Genomic DNA, 8,099 nt, shown 5'->3' with positions numbered 1-8,099 from the left:
GAGATTTAGAAGGGCAATGGGATGCAGCAGCCAACTTCTTTTTAGTTCAGCTAAGAGATGCTGTTGCAGTTCAAGCACATTGTTGCTTCTCTGCTGGCTCACATTTTGACACTTCAGAACACAATCAAAGAGAAGATCTTCAAAACAGTCAGATAAAACTGAAATCACCACAAAAGGACAATACTTATACAGACATCCCTCAGAGATACTGAGGGTTTGGTTCCAGATCACCACAATACAGCAAATATTCCAGTATAGCGAGTCAAACAAATTTTTTGGTTTCCCAGTGCTTATAAAAGTTATGTTTACACTATACTGTAGTCTATTAAGTGTTCAATGGCATTATGTCTAAAAAAACAACGTACATACCTTAATTAAAAAATACTTTATTGCTAAAATTGCTAACCATTATCTGAGCCTTCAGCGAGTTGTCATCTTTTTGTGGATGGAGGGTCTTGTAAAAAACACAACATTTGCAGAGTGCAATAAAGCAAAGTGCAATAAAACGAGGGATGCCTGTAATGATAAGTGGACTTCTCAGTAACACCCTCAATGTCAAGTCCCAGCTCCTGTGGATTCTCCTCCTGGGCCAGGTGTGTATTTAGCTCCATGACAAAGGGCACCAGTTTCTTCGGCAGGCCACCCTCATTGGAGTCTTGGAGGTGGTGAAAGACTGATGTGGTTACAGTCTGCCCTCGTGGCTACTGCTCACACCTGCAGGTTCCAGTTTGTCCTTGCTTCTCTCACTTCATGTGCACCTTCTATTTTTGACTGCCTGCCTGGCAGACCTGACATAGATGCAATAGCACCATATAAATGGTTTAACCAGCTCCCACAATTGAGGAAGATTGAACCTTCAAAGCAAATCTCTTTTTTTTTTTTTTTTTTAATTTTTTGTTTATTGCAGTAACATTGGTTTATAACATTGCAAAAATTTCAGGTGTACATCATTGTACTTCTATTTCTGCATGGACTACATCATGTTCACCACCAAAATACTAATGACAACCCATCACCACACACATGTACTGAATTATCCCTTTCACCCTCCTCCCTCCCGCCTTCCCCTCTGGTAACCACCAATCCAATCTCTGTCCCTATGTGTTTGTTTATTGTTGTTATTATCTTTGACAAAGGAGCCAAGAACATACAATGGGGAAAAGAAAGTCTCTTCAACAAATGGTGTTGGGAAAACTGGATAGCCATATGCAAAAAAATGAAAGTAGATCCTTACCTTACACCATACACAAAAATTAACTCCAAATGGATTAAAGACTTGAATGTAAGACCTGAAACTGTGAAAGTTCTAGAAGAAAACATAGGCAGTACGCTCTTCGACATCGGTCTTAGCAACATCTTTTCAAACACCACATCTGACCGGGCAAGAGAAACAATAGAAAAAATAAACAAATGGGACTACATCAAACTAAAAAGCTTCTGCACAGCAAAGGAAACCATCAACAAAACGAAAAGACAACCTAACAATTGGGAGAAGATATTTGCAAACCATACATCTGATAAGGGCTTAATCTCCAAAATATATAAAGAACTCATGCATCTCAACAACAAAAAAACTACCAACCCAATTAAAAAATGGGCAAAAGACCTGAACAGACATTTCTCCAAAGAAGATATACAGATGGCCAACAGACACATGAAAAGATGTTCAAAATCACTAACTATCAGGGAAATGCAAATCTCTTTTTATATCTTTCCTAGCGATTCCTAGTGATGGAACCTTGACTGTTACACATGCATATGAATTCAAACAAATATTCTCAATATAAAGCAATAATAATTTGTAGGGTTAAAAAAAAGGACAGAACTAAAATGCTGAATAATAATAATAATACCTGCATTGGGAGAGGTGGAATTAAAGTATCCTAAAGTGCTTATGCTATTCACAAGCAGAGTTAAAAATTGTTTAATGTTAGGCTTTGCCAAATGAAACATGCATGGTAAAATTTTAATGAAAATCATTCAAAGAATAGAAACCGAGCATATGTATTTCCTAATATTTACATCAAAATGGATGAGAAAAAAGGAAATCAATTAAAAAGAGGCAAGAGAAAAGAAGTAGGATTCAAAGGTTAGTTGGTAAAAATAAGTCCAAATATATCAATAATTTCGGTACTGTAAATATATATGGACTCAATGCACCAGTTAAAAGATTGTCAGATTGGATTTAAAAAAACTAAGTTCATTTAAGTGTCATGCACATGTGACTCACATAAAATTTAAGGACATGGAAACATTGAAAGTAAAAGCATAGAAAAAGTTATTCCTGGCAACTGTTAAGCAAAAGACAGCCTGTGGGGGAGGATCTATACAGACTCACAGCCTATTTTTGTATAAACTTGGCACCAAAACTCATTTAGTGGCAATTCTTGACCCTGAACTGAAGAGTTGTGCTCACCAGCCGCACTTGCCTCCGTTGTCCCTTATGTTTGTTGCTTTTTGGGGATGATTTTTGACTTTATGGATAACCGAAGTAAGAAAATGTCAAAATCAGAGGTGAAAAAGCTTTTGGCGATAATGAAGCTGCTGAAAGTTGGGTTGGCTGTGATATATTATCTGATGAAAACTTTGACACTGACCAATTGACAGTGGGAATAAAATTGCTCTGCAGAATGGCTGATGAGGATCCACTGACTGTTACACCGTGTCGACTGCTCTTGATGTGCCAAGTGCTACAAGTACACACAGGATGCATTTGGAATTAACTGGAAAAGGGCAACCCGTGTCATCTTTGAAAGATGAATGCAATTTACTGTCCATTATATGCAAACAAGGCAGCATGCGTAACAGAGAAATGTTTTCTGGCGGATTAATGACCACGTTGTACCAGTGGTGCAAACTCATTGCAGGCATTCTGGACTGGAAAAAACCAATTGGAAGATGTTATCATCATTCCTGGAAAACTACTATGCACACCTCCTTCCTGAAGTTCTCCTGAAAAGCAGGGTTTCAGCTTTTATTTCTCCTCAGTGGGGTATGTGTATTACAGCCTGTGTACAAACAATTTTAGAGCAAGGATAAACAGTTTTTTCAGGCTGTGTGCTTGCTACAATCACAGAACCTAGGACTCCATGACCTCTCGAAAGAGTTCAGTCTTAAAAATATCATTTACGCAATTGTCAATGCTGATAAGTCAACATTCACGAATGCTTGACACAGATTCTGTCTACAGTGATGTTTGAAAAATGAATCTGCTCATAAGAGCTTAGAAGATTTTTTTGTGACTAATGAGAAGATGATGATATAAAATGTCATACTTGCACAAAAAGTTTATCAGCCAAAAGTGTAAATAAGTTAGAGGAGCTAATATCATAGAAAGGTTGACTCCTATGATTCATCTATTGTTCATTCCTTGCACAATGGGGAAATTGCTGCAGTGCTGTTAAATACAGATGAGAGTTGACTGGTAATCACGATGATAGTGATGATAAAATGAACACAGATGAAAACTTTCCCATTGATAATATGGTGAATATTTGTGATCAGTTAATTAATAGCCTTGAATAATTTGCAATTGATAGTGTATAGAAGATAACGGCAAATTACCCAGTTAGAAACAGACTTAGCCAGAAATCTAAGTTAGTGGGATACAGCCCTGGAAAAAATCATTAGAAAGAGAATCAGTTGTAACGCTGCTTCTTCCTTTGAGAACCCTGTTTCTGACCCATCATCATATGTCCAGTAGGAAAACTATGGCACCCTCGGATTAGGATAATTCAAAGAGGGTTTAATAAAGGAACTACTTACAAAGATGGAGGCAGCAAATGTGAAAACCATGGAGAATAGTTCAATAACCCAGAGATAGGACTATGGACCTGTTACATTCCTGGGTCCATTGGAATATAGGCAGCAAGTGTTTACAAAACCTGGAAGGAGATAGTTGTGTGGACAGCCACCTTGCCAGGACCAGTGACCTTTACTTGGTGGACAAAGTTGGCCCAAAGTAAACTTGCAGGGAGAGAACTACAGAAATAAATACCCCATCCTCCCCCTCCTTTCTCCCTCTGATCTTCCTCAGGGGGAGGAGTTCCCCATTGCCCGTGCTAGCTGGAACCCAGAGGACTAGGCTGTTATAATCCACGCAGGTCAGCTTCCTAGGGCAGACAGCAGGGTGGAGAAGAGTGTAGAGTAGATAGAAATGGGCAAATGAATATATCTGTCACAATCCACCCATTTTGCCCTGCACCATCCACCTTGTCCTTATCCAAATGAAAATCCCATGTTCCCTATTCAGGGAGCATGGGAAGTCCCATCAGCTACAATATCATTGTAAGATAATATCAATAAAGTCATACTCCCTCCTGAAACCTAAAACATTAGCTGTCACAGGTATTCTTTATATAAAGTAGTGGGAGGGGTGATGGATTAGATAATATACACATGGCAGTTACAGTCCGTGCATCCCCAGCTGGTCACAGGGCTTAAATTGGTAGTTCAAGCTACTTCCTCCCACCACTCATTTCATATTCCCTTACTCTCTGCCAGCACACTGGCCAAATAAGTGTCTTTATTTGGTGGGATGACCCAAGACTTCATTACCATGAGATCTGAGTTTTTGGAAGTCTTCTCTTTATTGGATTGCCTTGATCTTCCATTGACCTGGACTAGGGGGTAAGGAAATACTAAGAAGCACCCACGTAAGTCACTGTAGTTCCAGAAATATTCCTCTCTGCCCCCTTTGTGTAGCAACACCTAATCTCCCTCCTGGTAAGAGTTATCAATCACCCCGGTCAAGACAGTGACTCCTTTCTCTGCCTGTTGGCTCAGTGGCACAAGGAGCCCCAAATGGCTCTAATTTTTTAAAATATGACTTTGTCATATCCCATAAATTTTGATATGTCCCATTGTCATTCAATTATAAATATTCTTTAAATTCAATTATGATGATCTTTTTTGACTATCAGTTACTTAGAAATTTGTTTTTAAATTTCAAAATGTGTGAGGATTTTTTTTTTTTTTTTTTTTGTGAGGAGGACCAGCCCTGAGCTAACATCCAATGCCAATCCTCCTTTTTTTTTTTTTGCTGAGGAGGACTGGCCCTGGGCTAACATCCATGCCCATCTTCCTCCACTTTATATGGGATGCCGCCACAGCATGGCTTAACAAGTGGTGCGTCGGTGCACACCCGGGATCCGAACCGGCGAACCCCGGGCCGCCACAGCGGAACGTGTGCACTTAACCACTTGTGCCACCGGGCCGGCCCCTGTGTGAGGATTTTTAAAAAACATTTTTAATTATCAAATATAACAATACAGAAAGTGCATAAAAAGAAAAATAGCTGAAAATGAATAGGCTAAGCTTTCAGTAGCAGAAACACACAAAAAAAGGAAAGACAGAATTAGCTCAAGGAGAGTAGAAGGAAGGAATAATAAAGATAAGGGAGAAGTCACCATCAGCGGCAACAACAAATATGATAGGAAAAGATGAACACAGCCCAAAATGGGTTCTTCCGAAAGACTCTGGCAAGACTGATGAAGATAAAAAGAAGGAAGAAAAAATAAAACAGTATTAGGAATGGAAAAGAACCATAATTACAGATAACATAGAGATTAAAAAGAAATTTAGAGAAATCCACCAAAGCTGAATATTCTAAATTTTAAATTTTAGACAAAACAAATACTTAGAATAGTATAACTTGGTTAAAAAAAAAACGCGAGGACTAGAGACCTGAATTTTCCTTTAACTGTGAATAAATTGAAGCAGAAGTATTGTGCCTCACGAGACATTTACTGTTCTATGAGCAGATTCTACCAAATATTTATGCTAATATTACAAAAAGAAACTTCCAGAAAACAGAAGGTAAAATACTTCCCAACTCATCTAGGCAGCCACAATAATCTTGATGCCCAGACAGACAAAGATATTACAAGTAGTAAAAAGTATAAGCCAATCACATATATGGATATAGGTAAACATTTTAGCAAACTGAATCCAGCAGGGCGCACACACACACACAGAATAATACAAATGTCTGTGTTAGGTTTAACCCAAACATACAAGGGAGGTTTAGCATTTAAACATCTATAAATATTATTCACCACTGCATAAGAAGTTAAAAGAGAAAAACTACATGGTCATCCCAACAGACGTGGGAAAAAGAATTTGATACAAGTAGAGTCCCCTTCATGATTTAAATCACACACACACACACACACACAAATCTTAGTATACTGGGACTAAAGAGATTTCCTTGACCTGATAAAGTCTGACTTCAAGAAAACTTACAGCAAACATCAGTTTTAATAGGAAAGTATTAGCATATTAGCAGCAGTATTTTTTAAACACAGGAAGAAGGCAAGAACAACCTTTATTGCCCATCTATTCAACACTGGAGGTCCTAGCCAGCTCAGCAGGGCAATAAAAAGAAATTAAAGTATAGAACTGGAAGGAGAAAGCATATCTGTCATTATTCACATTTGATGTAATTGTCTACATAGACAACCCAATCGAATGTATAGGCAAATTATTAGATGTGATAATCGAGTTTAGTTATGTGGCTGATTATATTAATACTAAAAGTTGATTGCCTTCCTATATGCCAGCAATAAACAATTTGAAAAGAATTTTACAGCATCAATAAAATCTTAAAGGTACTTGGAAATAAATCTAAATAAAGGTGTGCAAGAGTTGTGTGTATAAAATGGTAAAACTGAACTGAAGGATTAAAGGAGGCCAAAATAAATGGAAAGACATCCCATGTTCATGGATAGGAAGGGAATATCATATAAAGATGTCAGTTCTCCCCATTGACCCATGGATATCCACAGGTTTAATGCAATTAGAGAAAACACCCCTATAATTTTTTGTTTTTGTTGTTTTGTTTAGAGTTTCATAAACTTATTCTAAAATTTATATAGATGAGGAAAGCACTTGGACTAGCCAACGTCCTCTTGAAGAAAAATTAAGTGATGGGACATGCCCTGCAGACAGCAAGACGTTGTAAAGCAATGGAAATGAAAACAGTGTGATATTGACACAGGGATTTACAATTTAGCAATGGAACAGACTAGAGAGCCCAGAAATACCATGTACACATGGTATTTGATATGTGATAGATGTAACTTTGCAGATCAGTGGGGGAAAGAAGGAACAAAGTCAAAGAATGGCGCCTCATCAAATTGCTCAAGCATATGGAACACAAAACAAAGGAGATTGGATCCCTAATTCAAACTATTCCAAAAGACAATTTTAGAGGTATTGAGTCATTAAGAGGGAAAACCAATACCTCGAGAAGACATATAGAGTACTATCTACCTAATCTTGGGGTAGGAAAGGATTTCTTAAACAAAACAAAAATAAATAAATATCAATACACTTTACTATACTAAACTTATGAAGTTCTGATCATCAGAAGACACAAGGGAAAAGATAAGCCAAAAACGGGAAGATATTCGCAAGACATGTAACTGACAAAAGTTTAGTATCCAGAATATATAAAGAATTCCCACATATCCATAAGAAAAATACAGACAATTATACTAAAAATGGGCAAAAAGCATAAATAAGTATTCCACTGAAGAGAAAATAAATAGTCAATAAATATATGAAAAGATGCTGAGTAGTAATAAGAGGAATGTAAACTAATTCAATTTGGAAAACCATTTGCGATTAGTTTGTAAAGCTGAACATTCATGTATTTTTTGACTCCACAATGAACCCTTGCACGTGACCAGGAGACATAAGAAAAACATTCATGGCAGCTGTCTTTGCAATCCTCCCACACAAATGTTAACAACTCAAACACCCATCCAGAGAACAGTAGGTTCATTCATTGATTATGACACAACGGTGAAACACACGTGACAACACGAATGACTTTTAGAAACATAATTGAATGAAAAAATCAAGTCTTAGAAGATATGATTCTATTTTTATAAAGCTCGAAAACTATGAACAAAAAATAGCAGACACAAAATTCAGGGTAGTGGTGACCGCTGGGAGGAAGGTAGAGAATGCAGAGGGGAGGAAGACATAGGTAGATAGAAAGGATTGGTAATGAGTTCTACTACTTGGGTTTGAGTGGTGGGTTCATAGCTGTTTGTTATACTTTGTAGCTTACGTGTATGTTACACATATTCTTT

Source organism: Ceratotherium simum, chromosome 25 (genome assembly GCF_057802395.1).
Source record: "Ceratotherium simum simum isolate JZ-2026a chromosome 25, ASM5780239v1, whole genome shotgun sequence".
Taxonomy (NCBI): Eukaryota; Metazoa; Chordata; class Mammalia; order Perissodactyla; family Rhinocerotidae; genus Ceratotherium; species Ceratotherium simum.
This window is presented reverse-complemented; position numbering follows the sequence as displayed.